Genomic DNA, 18,807 nt, shown 5'->3' with positions numbered 1-18,807 from the left:
GTGGGAAAAAATTATAACAAGGAAAATATTAATAATAATTAGAGCTATGTGTCAGGCCCTGTGCTAAGCTATTTACACACAGTTTTCTGTTTATTCCTCATCACAGCCCTCTGAAGTAGGAACCTCATTATCCTCATTTTATAGAAGGGGAAACTGAGGCACGAGCATACATGAGAAGTGACCTCATTCTTTGCTCTGTTCTCAAGATCCCCTTGCTATGGCCTCCTCACCCAAGCTCTGCTTCACCTCTGCCTTTCTCCCCGAGTTGGACACACCATCCAACTTCTCCTGACCTCTGACTAGGGCTTCCGCCCTGGGTCTCTCTCTGGTTCGGTTGCTCCTGGACCTTCAGGATAAGTCCCATCCTAGGTCAGCCCACCTCTGAGAACTCTCTCCATCTTATGCCCCCGGGGCAGCTCCGTCAGTCAGAAGTAGTCATGCCCTCCAGGAGCACAACCAGCATGTTCCCACCCGCACACCCGGCAGGTGCTTCCCCGCGGAGACATGCAGAGAGCAGACGCGAGTGTGCAGCCGCACTCTGAACCGTAGACTGCTGGCTTCGCCCACAGCAGGTCTCACTCAGTGTCTGGACGTGGCCCAGGGCCCTGAATTTTCACGACCTCCCCCAAGGGATTCACACTCACCGGAAGAGAGAGGGTTTGGGACGACTTGGAAAGCCAGCCACTCCGTGTTATTCTTCCCTCCCCGAGGTACAGCCGGCATTTATTTTATGTCACTTTTGCTTTCAGATCATTTTGACCCTGTACTTTATGCACAGGTGTGCTGTGGGCAGCAGCCCTGCCAGCGCCATCCTACGACCCCTGCGTGGACCACTCAGCTTCCTCATTCCATGACGGACGTCCCGGAGCAGCCTCAGCCCTCACAAGGGGAAGGGGATAAACTCGCCCTCTTTGAACACCTTCCTCAACCTGGATGATTCGCCCCTGCAGGTGACTCCCTCTAGACCCACCACACAGCCTTCAGGAAGTGGTGTCATCCTGTTTCAGAGGGGAGAGAACTGGGACAGGAAAAGCTCAACAGCCCCTGAGCTGGTGGCCACTGATGAAGAGCAAATGTCCACCTCAGAGCCAACCACCCGGCTCTGAGACACATGCTAAAGAAACGCATGCAGGGTGGCCTCCCTGACGGGCACACGCGGCCGAGGAACTCCCCAGCTCTCGGCACCCCCGTACCAAGACACGCTGCCTTGCTTTATCCTGGATGCTATCTATGTTAATACTTACTTAATATTTTCTTTTAAATCTGCTCACTGGCCTTATATAAATTTATCTGGGGAGAAAGCAATGTATCAGCACTTTAAATGAAAAAAGCAATATCACTTTCCATAAAGAGAAGAAAACCCCTAAAATGAGTACAATAAAAATGAAACAATGTTATTGAATTCCAGGCAGACACGGCTGCCTGCCAAAAGCTCCAGCCTGGGGCGTGGGCTAGCGTTGTTCGACACAGAAACAAACCCGCCAATAGTTGGTTAGGGGGTGAAAGAGACTTTGGAGCATCAGACAGAGGCTGTCTCCTTGGCTGAATCAAGGCAGAAAGAGGATGGACGCAGAGGACTCAACCCTCACTGGGTAAGTCACTGTTCCCGCAGCACCTACATTTGGCACTTGAGTACCTGTACCCCCTAGGGTCACCTGAAATCACCTCTCCCCTGCACTAGTGGTTCCCAACGTGTGAGGTGCAGGCTGATTTCAGCTGGCATCCAAGATGAATTAAAGGCAAAAGTCAGTCTAGAACCTAGTGACTTTGAGACAGACAGTGAAAGAACAAAATTCAGAACGCAGGGGAACATAGACGGTGACTCCATTTTTCAGGTCTCGCCAAAGCGAGTCCACCCCTTCCTCTGGACCCCTGTCACGTTACTATGGAAACATGAAACGATGGCAGGTCAAACTTTGTAAGCAGGCATGACAGGGTGTATGTCTGCTCCTCAAAGACAGCCACTGGCTGCACAATAAGCCGCCCGCTCCCCCACCCCAGCACACTAATTATGTAACACAGCTGACATCCACATTCCTGAGGCCCGATTTCATTTCTGCACGTCAGTTGAGTTTCTTCCAGGATAAAAAGCAAAGAGGCGTTCCTGTCTTCCATGACGAGCTATAATTAACTCCAAAAATATTTGTCCTTTAGCAATGCAATGGTCTCTTTATAGTCACCCGGGGAGTCACTAAAGGATGGATTGGCGCTGAGTTCTGCGAGCTAATAATAAGGAAAGACATGGATACTTCTTTTCCCGTGAAGACTCAGTCCCACCTCCTACTCTCTGAGTGACTGCTGTGGATTTAAATGAGTCCATCCACTGTGATCGCAGGTCAGATTCAGACTCTGAGACTGAGTTTCCTACAGAAAGCCACAATGAGCTGGATTATCCACACACACATAGAGGTGGCTTTTTTTTGTATCTTAGCGCAAATATTATAGTACATTGTGTGCTGTCTAGTTGTAGTCCAATTTCTGACACAATTTCCATAATAGCAAAATTTACATACAGATGGCAAATAAATAAAACCTTTCCGCTGCTCAGCCTGTGGTTCTTATGGTCAGTAAATCCTATTAGGGGCTTTACAAACCCGCTCAGGGATGGAAATGTTATATCTGATCTTACGGATTTCAGCAGTGCCATCCGGCTCTGCTGCAAAATGAAATTTAACTCGACTTTTTTCTGCACCATGAAGTGACCGAAACCAAGGGTTTTTTTCTGTATGCAGCATCGGAAATATTCGTTCTTTCCCATTTCTCATTCGAGTCACAAATGGTCCCTTTCCTCTCTCCATTTTCTTTGACAGCACATAACTGCAACTAGTTAGTGAGCACCAAGGCGTACAAGCTGACCAACACACAAGTTGCCAAGCAGGAGTAAAGGCTCTTAGATGTACAAGAAAGAAAAAGAAGCATGAGGGGCGGTGGGGGCTTCTACAATGGCAGATGCATCCGGAAGGCTTGGCTGGAACCCCAGAGAAGCCCCGAAGGAGATCTCCTTCCTCGTGTCTCTCTTTTTCACATGGGACCCTGGCTGGAAACAGCGAGGACTCAAGGGGTTCACCAATTGCTAGTTACAACCAGCCACCTTCTCTATCTAAACAAGAAAAGAAACGTGTCTGTGGGTCAGCTGAGCGACATCCACACCTCTCTGCAAACTCACACGAGAATCCCGGAGAATTTCCTGTGCCCCGGGAGAATTTCAGCAGAAAAGTCACCTCAGATCTAAGAAGGAGGAGCCTCCCGGGAGAGGACTTCAGCCAGTCAAGTCTGGTGACAGTTTTCCTTCTGCACTAACACTGTTCTCCACATGCCCAATCCTGAAGGAAGATCTCTGAAGAGGAAGCCCGAAGTCCAGAGCAAGACCCTGTGGGGCACTCATCTGCCAAGCGGTGCTCCCAGTAAATCAGCCCATTCCAGTAAGAAAAACCTGTGCTCTCGAAAGTCTCACACTGACAGTGAAACAGAACGGAAAACACGGGACTCATGAAGGAGAGGACAAGGGTGAGAGACGGAAAGAAACTTCTGCATCACCAGCTCATTGTATGGAAGGCTATTTTATTCCTTTCCATTGCAGAGCATTGAATTAGTTTTCTAGGGGTTCCATAATAAGATGCCAGAGACTGGGGGCGTAAACCACAAAGATTTATTTTCTCACAGTTTTGGAGGCTGCAAATCCAAGATCAAGAGGCCAGCAGGGTTGGTTTCTCCTGAGGCCCCTGAGCTTGTCGATGGCCACCTTCTCGCTGTGTCCTCACCTGATTTTTCCCTGTGTGTGTGTCTGTGTCCTCATCTCCTCTTCTTATAAAGACACCAGTCATATTGGCTTAGGGCCCATGCCAATGCCTCATTTTACCTCTTGAAAGGCCCTATCTCTAAATACAATCATATTCTGAAATATTAGGGGGTTCAGACTCAACATATGGATTTCAGGGGGACACAATTCAGTCCAGAACAGGCATCAACCCCCATAATTTAACTGCCTTATCCAGGATGTCGAGGTGAGTTTGTTCCCCATTTACTGAGTCCCAGCTACAAGCCCGGCACAGTTCTTGGCACGGAGGGCACACGGCCTGCCTGCACGGAGCCAACATTTGAGCGTGGAAGAAACAGACAAGAAATAAGTGAACGAGTAAGTCGCCTAGTTTATTTCCGGTAGCAATGAGTGCCTGAAGAAAACAGGTGGGATCACGGAGGTGTGGCCAGCTTAGGGACCACTTAGGGATGCTCAATGCTCGAGGAGGCCTCTCTGAAGGCAAGTATTGGAGGTAAGAAGTGAAAGATGAGGAGGGGACAGCCCTGTTCACCTGGGGAGCATTCCAGGCAGAGAGATCAAAGAAAGTGCCCGAGATGGGAGTAAACTTGGTGGTTTGCAGGAACGGAGAGAAGGTGTGTGAGGTTGGAACTCGGTGCACAACAGGCAGCATGGCAGGAGATGAGGCAGGAGAGGCAAAGGACGCTTTACGAGCATCGGCTCTGCGTCCTCATATTCTGCCCCGCTCCCTTAGGCCACAATCAAAAGTGCTGCAAATTTGCAACAGGAAAGGTATCTTCTTACTTTTCACCTGCCTTTCACTTCAAACCCCACCAGAGTTTCAAATGCTGTGTATAAAGTATCCCCAACTGCGACCCTAACCAGTGCAAAATGGGCACCTTTCTTTCTACTCCTTCCCTCTGGAGAAACATCTATGAACTTTGGTCCTGGCGTCCCGGCCCCCAGGGCAGGCAGAGAGCTCCTTCGGCTAAACCAACAGGCTACAAGTCCTGGGAGGGAGTTCCATTTCCCATTTAGAGGGAAACCACCCACGGATCTATTAAGTAGGAGACGCAATTGCGTGGCCATAAGGGAAGAAAAATCATTACTTGGGACCCTGAAGGTAAGTGACAAGTTTTCTTATTCTGGATTTCAAATTTAATTCCTCTCGGGGGCGACTTCATGAGCTCTAACAGGCTGCCAGTCGTAGCTGGGGACGCAGACTGCCACATCAGCAATCCCGTCTGCAGAAGCTCATAATCAAAGAGACTGACACAAATTCAGTTAATTGTAACGTGCTGGGATAAACGCCGGACCAGAAGTCTGAATAAAGCACTCCAAGTACAAAGAGGGGAGCATGTTGAATTTCTTGCAAAAAGTTTTGTAGATTTAGACCACTTAGATAGAAAGAAATGCAATTAAAAATTATATCTACCTTAAAATGATAGACTGTAGGTTACACCCTCACAGAGTTCATTATCTTCTTCCTTCCTGGCTTCATGAAATCTGTCTCAATGACAGTGAGTGACAGTCAGTCTTAACACAATGGAGGGAGAGACTGTATTTTTATTTTTACTGGAGCCAACAGAGAGATGAATAGGACACTACACTTTTATTGGAAATCTGATGAAACTGGCACCAAACATTACCCCACCAAGCAGGATGAAAAGATCACAAAGTGTACCTTGCATCTCTGGTGAGGACGCCCCCTGGAATTTCCCTAAAATTATTTACCCCCAAGTCATTGGCGGGCAACTACAAAATGCTGAAAGAGCAAACTGAACTAGCTCCACGTTAACTGATTACACGGAGCACATCTACTATGCACACGATTACTTATTTTCCTTGAAAATAAAACTCTTTGCCACTCTAAAGTGAGTACTGGAAGCAAGACCGACGCCCAGTTGTGTCTTGGAAATCTACAAGGCACACAGAGGAGTTCCTTCAGGCCCCTGGAAGCCGGTCCCACATCACCTCCAGGACTTTGAGCTCTGCTCCAGCATTTAAACACATACAGGCTTCCCTGAGCTTTAGAGGAAAGAACCTTCCTGATACCCAGGTCTCCAGTTTACTCGCCATCCTCCCTTCCTCTTCCAAATGTTGGGAACAACATTCTCCTCCCTGTATCCATGAAATCATGGGTAGCAGACACTGTCAATTGCTCACCTAATATCCATCCTCTGTTTCTTCCTTATCAAGAAAGCCCTGATTTGGGGTGAGTAAGCTGGCAATACGCCCAGTTAAACACCTACAATTCCCTGTTCACTACAGATGGACTTGATCATGAGAAGGTTTCAGCCATTGAACATTAGTCAGAAGATTTTGATCAGCACGTCTGGGAAGGCTCCTTACAGAGGGGCAGACTCAGGTGCATGTGATTTTTTGCCCCTCTCTCTCCTTCCTTTTGCATGAAACATAGACGTGATGGCCACAACTACAGCAGCCATTTTGTGACAATGAGGGGAAGGCCAAGGTAATCACACAATCCCTGGTGCTCTGACATCCTTGATCCACCAAACCAGTACCTACCTTGGTATCATTTCGAAGGACATTGTTGCCCTTCCCTAAATCTATCCCTGTCTTGAGGAGGTCAGTGTTCTTTGGGATTTCTGCTACATGTAGGCAACCTTAATTCCTAACTAACATACCTTACAGATCCCTCACACCTAACTCCTTCAATCTGGCTTTTACCCCCAGGAGTCCATTAATCATCTTGTTAAAGTCACCAACGGCCTCCACATGTAAAATGCAAAGGAGGATTTTCATTTCCTCGCCTGACCTCTCAGCAGCATTCAATTCTGTTGACTCTCCCTTGCTTTCAGTCTCTTCTCTTGGCTTGTGTGATGTCCTGGCTTTCTCTGCTCCTTCTCTGCTGCTCTTCTGAAGGCTCACCTTTGTTGTTTATCAAACTATTAAATGTTGGGCCCCTTCAGGATTCAGTTACAAGCCCTCTTTTCTTCCCATGATTTTTACTGAGAAAATCTCATCCTTCCCAAGGCTTCAATTATTATGATCCAACTGCAAAGACACCCAAATTTGTATCTCCAGGAAAGACATCTATTTTGAGCTTCAGAACCATGTACCAAACAGCCCTTTCCACCTCTCCATCTAAACGTCCCATAGGCACCTCCAACTCAGCATGTCCAAACCTGAAATGACGATGCTGCTCTGTACCCATAGGGTCCAACTGGGAAAATGGAAGCAACTCTTTATACCTCAACAGAGGGAATTTAATACAGGAAATTATGGTATAGGATAGAAAAGTGAAAACCTAAATAGGGAATGTGAAATGACCCACCGTTTAGCAAGAGCAAGAAGTAACTCCACCCCCTAGGCTGGAGAGATACAGTAAGAGGTGGTGTCACCTAAAAACCCCAGGACTGGGGCCATCCAGTGGGAGCTCAAATCCTCAAACTCAAGGGAAGCGTGTGTCCTACAGGAGGTGAAGCCACAGGGGAAATTCATCCTCCACCAGAGATGCACCAGGATGCAGAAGAAGAAGAAAATAATTACCCTGGTGTCTCTACTCCTCCCCAACCCCCAGTCTTTTGCTACTGCCTCCTACAGGGCAAATCCACTCAACAAAAGGAAATCAAAGCTTCCTATGAATGTAAGTTAACAAATGAATATGTTGAAAGTTTGATGAGAAATGAAATGTTTATAGTGTCATAGTAACTCCCCACAAAGTCCTTATTAATTACAAAGAGAAAAACAGTAAATTCACAGTGGAAAACACTGGCAGATACCATCTTAATCATGTGATCAAAAGGAACATCACTTACAACGAGGCAAATTAAAATCATGTACCACTCAATAGGATGTAACGAGAACACGGCATCATTTCTGTGGCATTCACGTAAAAGATGCATAACCTAATCATGAGGAAACATCAGAGAGATCCAAATTGAGAGTCATTCTATAAAATAACTGGAATCTTAAAAGTATCAAGATACAACATATATAGTTATAATATATATAACAACAGCACAAGGATGAGGAGAATGACACTATACTACTGTAAAGTAACTATATTTTACCCAGAGTAACAAAATGTCAACCTCAATTAGCTTGTGCTAAGGTTAAAGATGCATATTATAATCCTTAGAGCCAACAGATTAATTAAAATGGAATATTAAAATATATTTAATTAATACAAGGGGAATCAAGAGAGAAGGAATAGAGGAACAAAAAAAAAAAAGATGAGGTAAAAAACAAATGGTAAAATAGCAGACCTAAATCCAACCATATCAGTAATTACATTAAGTATAAACAGGCTACATCTGCTTACAGCAATGGCTTAATCATACTGGACCAACACACCTGCAGATAACAACTGCAAACTCTGGATATAGTGTAAAAGGCAGCTATCTGAAGGCACTAGAGAGTGAACAGAAATATGCAGCTCATGGTGGGAGTCCACACTCAGAGGAGGACAAGTCTAAGGAAGGATTTCCCCGTTTTTGCTGCATTTAGCCCAAGGATGGTGCAGTCACCACTGTGGGGGGCAAAGGAAGCACCACCAGGGGAAAATGCAGTTTTGGGGGACCTAGGTGACCACAGGACTGAGCCCAAGGTAGCTGTGGCAGCTAAAGAGAGATCAGGGAATCCTGGAAGGGAAAGAGCGAGAGAGGGAAGGCCAAAGTTATGCTGTTGATATCCCTGAACCATGTCTATGCAGATCAGCGTCAAAGTGTCCCAGCTAAAGACAAAGGACCTGCACTGAGGTTGGAGCTGTGATCCAAGAGGTTTGCAGTTCAAGCCCAGCCAACTTAATCAGCTGCTGAGACGAAAGAAATAAGACTCTCTGGAGAACAATAACAGAATCCAGAGTCTGCACAACTTCACATTCATAAACTCCAAGTGCAGTCCAAAATTGCTCAAATTAGGAAGATTCAAAAAAAGTAAGGGTCATTCAAGAGTGAGAAGACAGTCACCCGAGACCAATCCTGGGAAGAACTAGAGTTAGAATCACCAGAAAAGGATTTTAAAGCTGCTATTATAACTACGCTCAAAGATGCAAAAGAAAATATGCCCTTAAGGAATGAAAACCCAGGAAATCTCAGCAGAGAAATAAAAATTAAAGTAAGGGAACAAAATGAAAAATCTAGAACTGAAAACTACAATATCTGAAAATACAATTTCACTGGATAAACTTCATAGCCAAACATAGATGACAAAAGGATTCCGTGAACTTGAAGATAGATCCACAGAAGTCACCCAATGTGAAAAGAGCGAGAATAAAGACAAAAAACGAAGAGCCTCAGAGCACTGCTAGTCAACAGCAAAGCGTCTAACTCATGTCTTACAATCAATCATAAAAAAAGGCAGGAGAGTGAGAAAATGAGACAGAAAAAAATACTGGAATAAATAATGGCTGAAAAGTTCTCAAATTGAATGAAAGACATAAATGTACAAATTCAAGTATGCCACAAACCCAAGGCAGGATAGACGTGAAAGGGCCAAGCTTCTGCCCATCAGGCTCAAACTGCTGAAAGACGAAGGAAACAAGAATGGCAGCAAAAGAAAAACGACACAGTGCCAGCAGGTGAAGGCTCCATGAACGGCTGTCTTCTCACTGACAACTGTGGAGACCAAATGACAATGGAGCGACATCTTTAAAGGGCTGAAAGAAAAAACCCTGCCAACCCAGAACTCTATAGATGGTGAAAATACTCCTCTAGAATGAGGATAAAATAAAGACACTTTCAGATAAAAGAAAACTCAGGGAATTCATGGCCAGCAGATAGGCACTACAAAAATTACGGAGAAGTCCTACAAGCCAAAGACAAATGGCACCAAATGAACACTTAGGTGCCCGGAAAGGAACGAAGAGCATCAGAACTGGCAAGAGCCCGGATACAAGCAAAAAGCTATTTTTGCTTTTTGCTTTTTCCTTTTAATTTCTTTATAATACATAAAACCATTTAAAGCAAAAATTATAATATTGCCTTCTAAAGTTTTTAACATAAGTCAGTGTCATTACATAAAATGACGTTAGCATAAAGGACACGGGGTGGTTAAATGGACCTACCATTGACCTCCTTTTTCTGGGAAGTAATCCGTTAACTCAAACTAGATGTGAAAAGTTAAGTGTGTGTGTATTGTAATCCCTGAGCAGCCACTAAAAATATAACAAGAAAGTGCAGCTAAAAGGCCTATAGGAAAGTTGAACTAGAACTCTTTAAAACATTCAAATAACCCCCAAAAAGGCAGGACAGGAAGAACAGAGGAACAATAAACAGAAGGAGTAAATAGAAAAACAAACAATAAAATGGGGAACCCAAATCTAACCACATCAGTAATTGTATTAAATATTAATGGAATAATCTCTCTAATTAAAAGAGAGAGATTTTCAAAATAGATAAAAATACAAGACACAACTCTATGCCGTCTACAAGAGACAGATTTTAAGGATAAAGACACAGATAAGTGACTATGGCAAGGTTGTAGGACACAAGCTCAATACACAAAAGTCAATTTATATGTATATACTAGCCGTGAGAAATTAGAAAAATGAAAATAAAATCAAGTCCATTTACGATATCATTTAAAAATAAAATATTAAAGAATAAAGTTAACAAAAGACGTGCACGGCCTGTACACTACACTCTACAAAGTATTTCTGGAGAAAAGTAAAGATGTGAATGAATGGAGAAACAGTTCATGATCACGTGTTGAAGATTCAATATTGTTAAGACTGCAATTCTCCCTAAATCGATCTGTATATCCAATGCAATCCCAGCCAAAATCGCATGAATATCGAATTCTAGCTAACGATGTGCATACGGAACTTCTTAGGCGAGTGAATGAATGGCTACAGTTTACTTTGAAATGCATCGAAAAATAAGATGGATTTATGACTGAATAGAAGCATTAATAGATAAAAATGTGGTAAAGCCAGAACAGTAAAATATTAATGGAAAAATCTAAGTGGTGGACATATGGATTCTCACTGTAAATTTCCTTCAACTTTGCCACATGTCTGAAATTTTTCACAATAAAATATTAGGAAAGTTATAATTATGAAATAGGTCCAACATTTAAAAGAGTACAGAGAATATTCAAATGAACACCCACGTCTCCCACCACCAGAAGAACGAATAGAAGACGCAGGTACAAAGCTCCCTGGACCTTCAACCCACCGCTCTCGACGCTGGCGTTTGTGTCCGCGCATGTTTCATGCATTGACTACAGACGAATGCATTCACAGCAAATAGAATTGTATTTCACGTTTTAAACTGTATCCTGCTATAGGTAGGAGCTGGTAATTTGCTTTGCTTTTCCTCTTAACCCTAGATTTTAGAGATTTATCCAACAAGTGTAGCACGACTTCATTTTCATATCTGCAGAGTATTCCTCTGTATAAATATTTAGCTATTTACCCCTTCTCCTCTGATGGACATCTCAGCTAAATCAGCTCAAGATGTGGCCTCTCTGAGCACAGCACAGTAGCGAGGTGCTCAGATGCTGGGAATCGAAAACCCTGGCTTCGTGGCCTAGACGAAGTCACTTATCTTCCTCAGCCTCAGCCTCCCCAGGTGACACATGGGGATGGTCCTGCTGCCTCCCACTGGGACCACTGACAGCAAGTACGTAAGATGGAGGGACGGGAAGCGGGTAGCAGAGTGCCTGCCACACACAAGAACTCAACACTCGGAATCAGAAACACAGAGAATGGGGAAACCCCGGGGGGATGGCCACCCCATTCACTCAGGCCCCATCAAACTCCAGCTCTCCTTCACAGGGTGAAATTTCCAAAAGGGATAAAGACCCGAATGTGGCCACCAGACCCTCACTTCCAGCCCGGGAAGCACGTCGGGCAAACCTTTCAAGGCGATTTAAGCTGGATCCACGCAGCTTCCTTCTTCACGGCCACTGACACACCGCTCTGCCCAGCGGGGCCCTGGCAGGGTCTCGGGAAGGGACGAAGCACCCCATCACTGGCAACAGTGGGGACCCCTGTTCAGGTGAGACTGTATTTTTAACTTTATTTAATTTTAATGAGTTTACATTTAAAAACTGAGACTCAGTTGTTGGAAATTGTTCAGTATGCTTGCAACAGCTTGTGTCTACTGTACCACCCCGGGTCTCAAGGACCAGCGAAGGGAGGAATTGCTACAAGCTGCCATAAGCTGGAGCTGCGCCCAGAGCGATGGGAGAGGAGCCACCAAGAGGCGCTACAGCCACAGATAAGGGCGTGCAGCCCGCCCAGCAGGAGGGCAAGAGGGACACCAACTAGCCTGTCCCCTCTCTCTTCGCACTGTCTGGTCTCCGGTCAATGCCTCTCATTGGCCAAACCAAACGGACACATGCATGCACATGCACACACACGCATGCACGCACACATGCACACGCGCACACACACACACACAAACAGTTATCCAATGATGTTTAGGCTGCCAGACTGGTAGTGATATGCTTGACACATCATTGGATGTGCACGCCCTGCGAGCATTTCAATCAGGGAGATGGTGCCCAGGGACGGGGCAAGCATGAACAGAGAGAGGGAAGAAGTCTTGAGGCTGGATGCCAAGGTCAGCCAAGGTCAGGCACCAGCCACCTGCAGACAAGTGGCCCTGCCACAAAGCCCTGGCACGAAGGAGCAGCCGCTCTTCCTGCTGGCCCTCGGCGCTCTCTCCACTGCACCCTCAGGCAGGAGAGCATCCCAAAGAGCAGAGGGCAGGCAGGGTCTCCTTGTCTGTGAGGAAGCCCCGAAGAGAATCCTTCCACCTCCCAGCATGACTTCCAGGGTTAAAGTGACAAAACACCTAAGTGTGGCTTGACACAAACTAAGTGTTCACTACATGTTCAGCCACCGCCATAATCTAGGTACGCTCCCGTTTTCCAAAACTGCGACCTGAGATAAAGCTCTCCACGCAGATCAAAATCCCCTCCCGCAGCTGGAACTCCCCCACCTCTGACACTGACGCTCGTTGCCACCAGCCTCTGGCAAGCTCTCAGACACCAGCGCGCTTGGAGGGACGACGGGCAGCGTCGGGGGTCCGCACCGCGTGCTGACTGACGGACACAGGCCCACTGCACGCGGCAGACAACAGCCAGAACCAGCTACACGTGTTCTGCAGGCTACACTCTGATCGGGAAATAACCGCCCGCCTTCCTGTCTAAGCTCTGCCGACATCTCAGCTCCAAGCTCCAGGCTTGATCTGGGCTCCAAGAGCGCAGATTTCAGAGCATCTGCGTCTATGCAGCCTCCTCAAGGGAAATCTGAGCTTTACTTGGGGGAAAAATTAATAAAGCCTGGATTTTGGGTGCCACCTGAGGAACATTCACCAAACAGTTGCTATTTTTTTTAAGCGGGAAAGTAAGCATCGAGATTATTCACATACAAAACAGGGACCATGAGACCGGCGTGGGCTTTGAAGGGGGCAGGCCTGGTGGCAGTCCTGGCGCTGTCACTTTCTGGCTGTGTGACCCTTGGGCAAGTGACCTAGTGCTTCTGAGTCCATTTCTTCATGTCAAAGTAGAGGAAACAGGCAAGTTCCCGAGCTGTGGCTAGGATGCTGGAGACCACGCACACAGGAATCTAACGGGGGGGCCTGGCACGTGATGGGGTCTCAATAAGCAGGAGCCACCATTGCTGCTGCTAGGATGTGGTGGGTATTGGGGTCCCTATAGTGGATCATGGGGCAGCTTCCAGAATCCACTTAGCCGCTGCTAAGACTGGCGCAAAGCATCACAGGTAAAACTGCTGCTAGGTGCTGGGCTAAGTGCCGTCCTGCTTTATCCTGCATTCTCCTCTACTCTTCACAGCCATCCCGAAAGACAGACATGGTGCTGGTTTCATTATACAGAAGAGGAAGGCAAGGCTCAGAGAGGTGAAGTAACCTGCACAAGGTCACACAGCCCATAAGTGGGAGTTGAAATTGGACTGCAAACCTCACTGATTCTAAGGACTGAGAAAAGTTGCCTCCAGAGAGCGTCCTGGGCACACCACACTCTTTGATCATACTGCCCTACCCACAAACCTTCCTGTTTTCCTTTAATTGATCAAAACCTGTCCATCCTCCACAGCCACCTCCTCCAGGAAGCTCGCCCTGGTTAATCGCCAAGGACTGCACTTATCTCCCTTCTCTGACGTCACTTGCTGTCCATGCCACTTCCTCAGGGACTTATTCTGTACCTTGCATTGCCAGTTAATGCTCCAGGTCAAGAATTTTTTCTCCCTAAAGCCTTCTACAGCCCCTGCGTGCACAGACGATCTTCCTTAATTTCAGCACCCAGCAGAAAAGGTCTAATGACTTCCGTGGTGACTAATTGCTATTATCCCCCTTCTTTATAAACATTCAAACCAGAAGCGACCAGGAAGAGCCAAGATTCTTCTATCAGATTCCTTTCTAATTGCTTTATTTAAGAATTACCACATTTGAGGCAAGAATCATTGACAGATGCTAAAATTCACACACAAAAGTATTATCTGAAGAAGGATATTTGCAGAGTCTCAAAGCATCTTCCAGATGTTGTTACCACTAATTACAAAAGGGAAGAAGGCAAAGCTTCAGTGGAAAAACCAAGGAGACACCACTTTAACCAAGTAAGCAAAGCCAGCGAGGAGCCAGCACTTCCCTGGTGCTCCTGCCGAACGTGCACATCCTCAGACAAAACCAAACCGAGCAGCAGTCTCGAAAACGACCGGTCAGCACTCTCCAAAAGGACGAGGGTCATGAAAGAGAGAAATAAAAGACTGATGACCAGAATTCAGCAGAGTAAGGAGGTGTGACAACTCTACGCAGTGTGGGATCCTGGACTGGGTCCTGGAGCAGAAAAAGGACGTGACAGGAACAACTGGCGTTTTCAGTAATGTCTGTAGATTCGCTCATAATATTATACCGATGTTCATCTCCTGGTCTTGACCTGGGTCACAGCAGCAGACACAGCTAGATGGTGGATACTCTACAGGAAGAGCCCCAGGACTTGCTGACGGCTCAGATGTGGGGTGTCAGAGGATGGAAAAAGTAATTATGGTTTATTAGTATTTCGCCTGCGCAACCAGAAGGATGGGGTGGCCAGCAAGTGAAATGGGCGAACATGGCGGAGCACAAAGTTAACACTTCATAAATAGTCACTTAAAGCATAAACAGTCCCCAGTTATAGATGGGAAAACTGTGGCACGGAGAGGTTAAGTAACCTGCCCAAGGTCCCCCAGCTGGTATGTGGCAGAGCCAAGATTCCAACCCAGGCAGTCCGGTTCCAGAGTCCGAGATCTTAACCAGTGGGCTCTGCGGCCCAATAGGTTGAGAGATCAGCCCAGGAGGTTCTCTGTGTGACCAAGAAAGAGGTGCCTTAAGAAATCAGAGATGAAGCTTCCAGGACCTCTCTCAGCTTCAGACACACGTTTGGAGTAGGGGAGATTTCATAACATTTCAAAGCTGCTTAGAGGTGTAACAAAGATCTCCCCCCAAATCCAGCCTGCCACTGCCCTCCCGGCAGCCCTGACGCCTCCAAACCCCACTTCACGACCCTTTGCTGAGAGGCTTTTTCAATGCACAGTCATCTCTAGGTACTAATGTCTAAGAGTATCTATTTCCATATTAGAGAATAACCGATTTGAACTTTTGTTCACCCTGGCCCTTCTCTGAGTCTGAGACAGCAGTGCACCATGAGAAAATCGCGCCCATCTCTCCCCTTTCCATCCATCTTCCACTCTGAAATTAGATCTCGGCAAATCCCGTGCACATTCACGCTTTGACCCAGGGGCTCATCTGAGCCAGAATGAAATACGTCACGATTCATTCATAAAAGATACGATTAAAGCAGACAGTTATGTAGGGAAATAACACATTTCCCTAGGCCTAAAAACAGTGCTTTATTTTGAAAGAATGGATACACAATGGACCACAGACAGCAACAGAACTCGGACCCACCACCTGGCAGCCAACAGGCCAAAGGGCCAAGCCGCAGCCTCTGCAGCCACAGGCCCAGCAAGGTCAGAACCCGTCCACACCGGCCAGCCTCCCTTTCCACCGCCTCTGCTTCCAGCTCGGGGCCCGCAAAGGAAGCAAAACCCATCCCACAAGACGCTCACTTCCAGTTAGCCCTCCTCCTGCTCCCCCACGCCAGCAGCCCCCCGAGCAAGCAGCCTGAGCCCTCCCTGGTGTCCACCGGGCACTTCCCAGCTGGCTGCCCGCCCGGGTCTCCGCCAAACCGAGCGATGGCGGCCGCTCCCTTGGTGTACAAGAGGCTCTGAACAAACAGCTGCTGTTGCTTCTCATTTGGGTGATCTTCACCTATTTCCACAATTTCAGTGCGTTTTTCTCCAGCCACAAAATAAAGCGTAATAAATAACAGAGGATCAAAAGGTACAAACTTCGAGTTATAAAACAAGTAAATCAGCGGGATGTAACGCACAGCACGGTGACTACAGTTGACAATACTGTATTGCATAGTTGAGAGTTACTAAGAGAGTAAACCTTAAAAGTCCTCACGGCAAGAAAAAAGAAAAAGAAAAGAAAATTTTTGTAACTCTGTACAGTGAATGATGATAACTAGACTTAGTGGCGATCATCTCACAACATACACAAATATCGAACCGCTACGTTGTGCACCTGAAACTAACATGTTATATGTCAATTACACCTCAATAAAAAAATAATAACTAAACAGCCATCACATCTAGGAAACCACGGAGGCAAGAAACTCCAGATGCTGATCCAGAAGGTTCAATAGGAAATGACCAGTCCTGCTCTAGACAAGCAGAATAGTCCAGAAGAGTGGTTTCCCGTGGGAGCTCTCAACTCGCATGCGCAGATCCACACCCCAATTCCCCCCTCCCCCACTGCAGGACTTCAGACAGGTGACCCCTAACCCACCTGAGCCCCCATTTCCACATCCATAACGTGGACATAAACAATACTTTGTACAGTGGCTGTAATACACCATAAGAGACACAACGTGAGCCTGGCAGACACACACATAAAAATTTAAAAGCATGAATGAAGAGTATCAATTAACAAAATAGTATCAATAACAGCATCAATGATAGTAAATAATAATACCAACGAGCACTTTCTGAACGCCTAAAGTGCACCAGACACTCCTCTAAGTGCTTTACATGCAGCAAGGAAGTCACTAAATAACGCCAGTGACGATGGAGGGGCGGTTCCCTTTCCCGTGAGGCACCTACTGGTCCCTTCTGATTCATCCCAAAACACACAAGGAGCGAGGTGGCGACGTCTCTGCCTTCGGAGATTAGAATCTCGCCCTCCCCGCCGCCGCCTTTGTAGCACTGCATCCCCTTTTTTCCAAAACTCTATCAAGAGTTTCAAAATTCAGATGCCCACAGGAGCCAGACGGATAACGTAAGTGAGTGCAGTGGGCCAGGTGTGAGACAGTTAGGAGTGGTGAGGACTGGGGTGAGCTGGACAATGCGTGGGACATCTAAAAGGGAAGCCACTCCTTACTGCAGCCGACTGTTGCCAAGTGGCTGAATCTTCCAAACTTTCCAAGAAGATGGTCTGTGAAGCCTCCCTATTGTTACTAGTTGGCAACTCTTTTAAATATTTTAATGAATGCCATGTGAGCTAAACGAAGCACACGTCTGTGAGCTAGCTCTGGCCATGGCGCCAGTTTGCAAACTCTCTCCTAGGTGCTTTGGGACGGCACTCAAGTTTAGAGAAAGATGTGAGAACATTCCTTTGGTGGAACTGCGTCCTCTTCGTCTCTCTCCCTCTCCTGCCCCTGCAGCTCCAAAGCCCAAGTAAGAAACTGGAATCCAGACGGCTCCCCGAAGGAAGGAGCCCTCACAGTGCTGGAAGCCCACAGCCCAACCAGAAGTCCCCGGGGCTCCTGCTTCCTGGCGGACGGTGCTTGCTGGACCTCCCTCTGGAGGCAAAGCCAGCGTTAGAACCCACCTCAGCTCTAGAGTTAACTTCTCTGGGGAGAAAACACACCCGGAGGGGTTTCCACTTGCCAACGAGGTAACACTTCAGGGCCCTCCACAGTCTGCGTGCTGGATCCTCTTCCAGTCTCGTCAGGCTCCCCCTCCCTAAACTCACCCTCCGCTCTGGCATGGCCGGTCCCCACGCAGCCCGGGGTGCAGCAGCTGCCCCTGCCTGTCTTCCAGAGGCAGTGGGCTGTGGGGTGAAGGGCACAGCTCTAGAGCCAGACCACTGGGCTTCACACCCACCCTCCCCACCCACCAAGGTCCCCTGTGTGACCTTGGGCAAGCTCCTTAACCTCTCTGTGCCTCTGGAAAATGGGGATGAGAGTAGTACTTTCCTCCTTGAGTTGTTTGTTGTCAGAGTTTGGGAGTCAGCTCACGTAAACAACACAGGATGTGGCCTGGACTAGGCTAAGTCCTGACGGAAAGTTAGCCAGCGCTGTTTAAGTCATTCCCCTGGCCTGCAAGGCCTTTCCCAACCAGGCTCCAGGGCCTCCCTGACCACCAGGCCATCTGCTCTCCCTTCCCTCGAACTTCTCCCCAACAATGTTCTCTCCATACCAGGGATGGCAAATGAGTTTAGTCTTAACCATCAACCCCTCCACCTCACTAGGATTGGCAGGGGCTGCCTGGAGTGGTGGGCTCAATGCTGCAGTCGATTAGTGATGTCTGCCTTGGCGAAGAGAGTGAAGTGCTGCAGTGGATTAATAATGTCTGTCACGGCAGCAGGCGTGCTGCAGTGCTGTGGTCGATTGGCTATGTGTGCCTTGGCAGAGGGAGCAGGGAATGGCACGAGTGTGGACACCCTTTCTTTGCCATTTTGCTCTACACCGGGCATCCGGCACCACCTCGTGTTGAAAATATCTCTGTAGAGCAAGAACTGGGTTCTAGGTCACCACAGCCCCATTAATGGAGTGACCAGCACAGGGCAGGGTCCACACTAAGTTCTAAATCAGGTACCACCGAGACTAGTTCCAGGGCTCCAAGCAGGACCCCCACTGCCTGCAAGCTGCTGAGCCCACCTGGGGTGTGCCCGGGCCTCGAGATCCTGCTGCGGCTCTGAGCACATGCCTCCACATAGGCGTGACCTGCGCTGGCCTCCAGCAGAGTCAGGACAGGCTGGGCTCCTGATTAATTGCCCTCCCCCTCACCT

At 47.3% G+C, this 18,807-nt stretch overlaps 1 protein-coding gene across 2 annotated transcripts in view; it reads right to left on the bottom strand.

The window, feature by feature from the left end:
• TMEM132B (transmembrane protein 132B) overlaps positions 1-18,807 on the bottom strand; it is a 355,698-nt gene that overhangs the window by 189,330 nt on the left and 147,561 nt on the right. The window lies entirely within an intron of this gene.

This window comes from Equus przewalskii, chromosome 7 (genome assembly GCF_037783145.1).
Source record: "Equus przewalskii isolate Varuska chromosome 7, EquPr2, whole genome shotgun sequence".
NCBI classification, from domain to species: Eukaryota; Metazoa; Chordata; class Mammalia; order Perissodactyla; family Equidae; genus Equus; species Equus przewalskii.
This window is presented reverse-complemented; position numbering and strand designations above follow the sequence as displayed.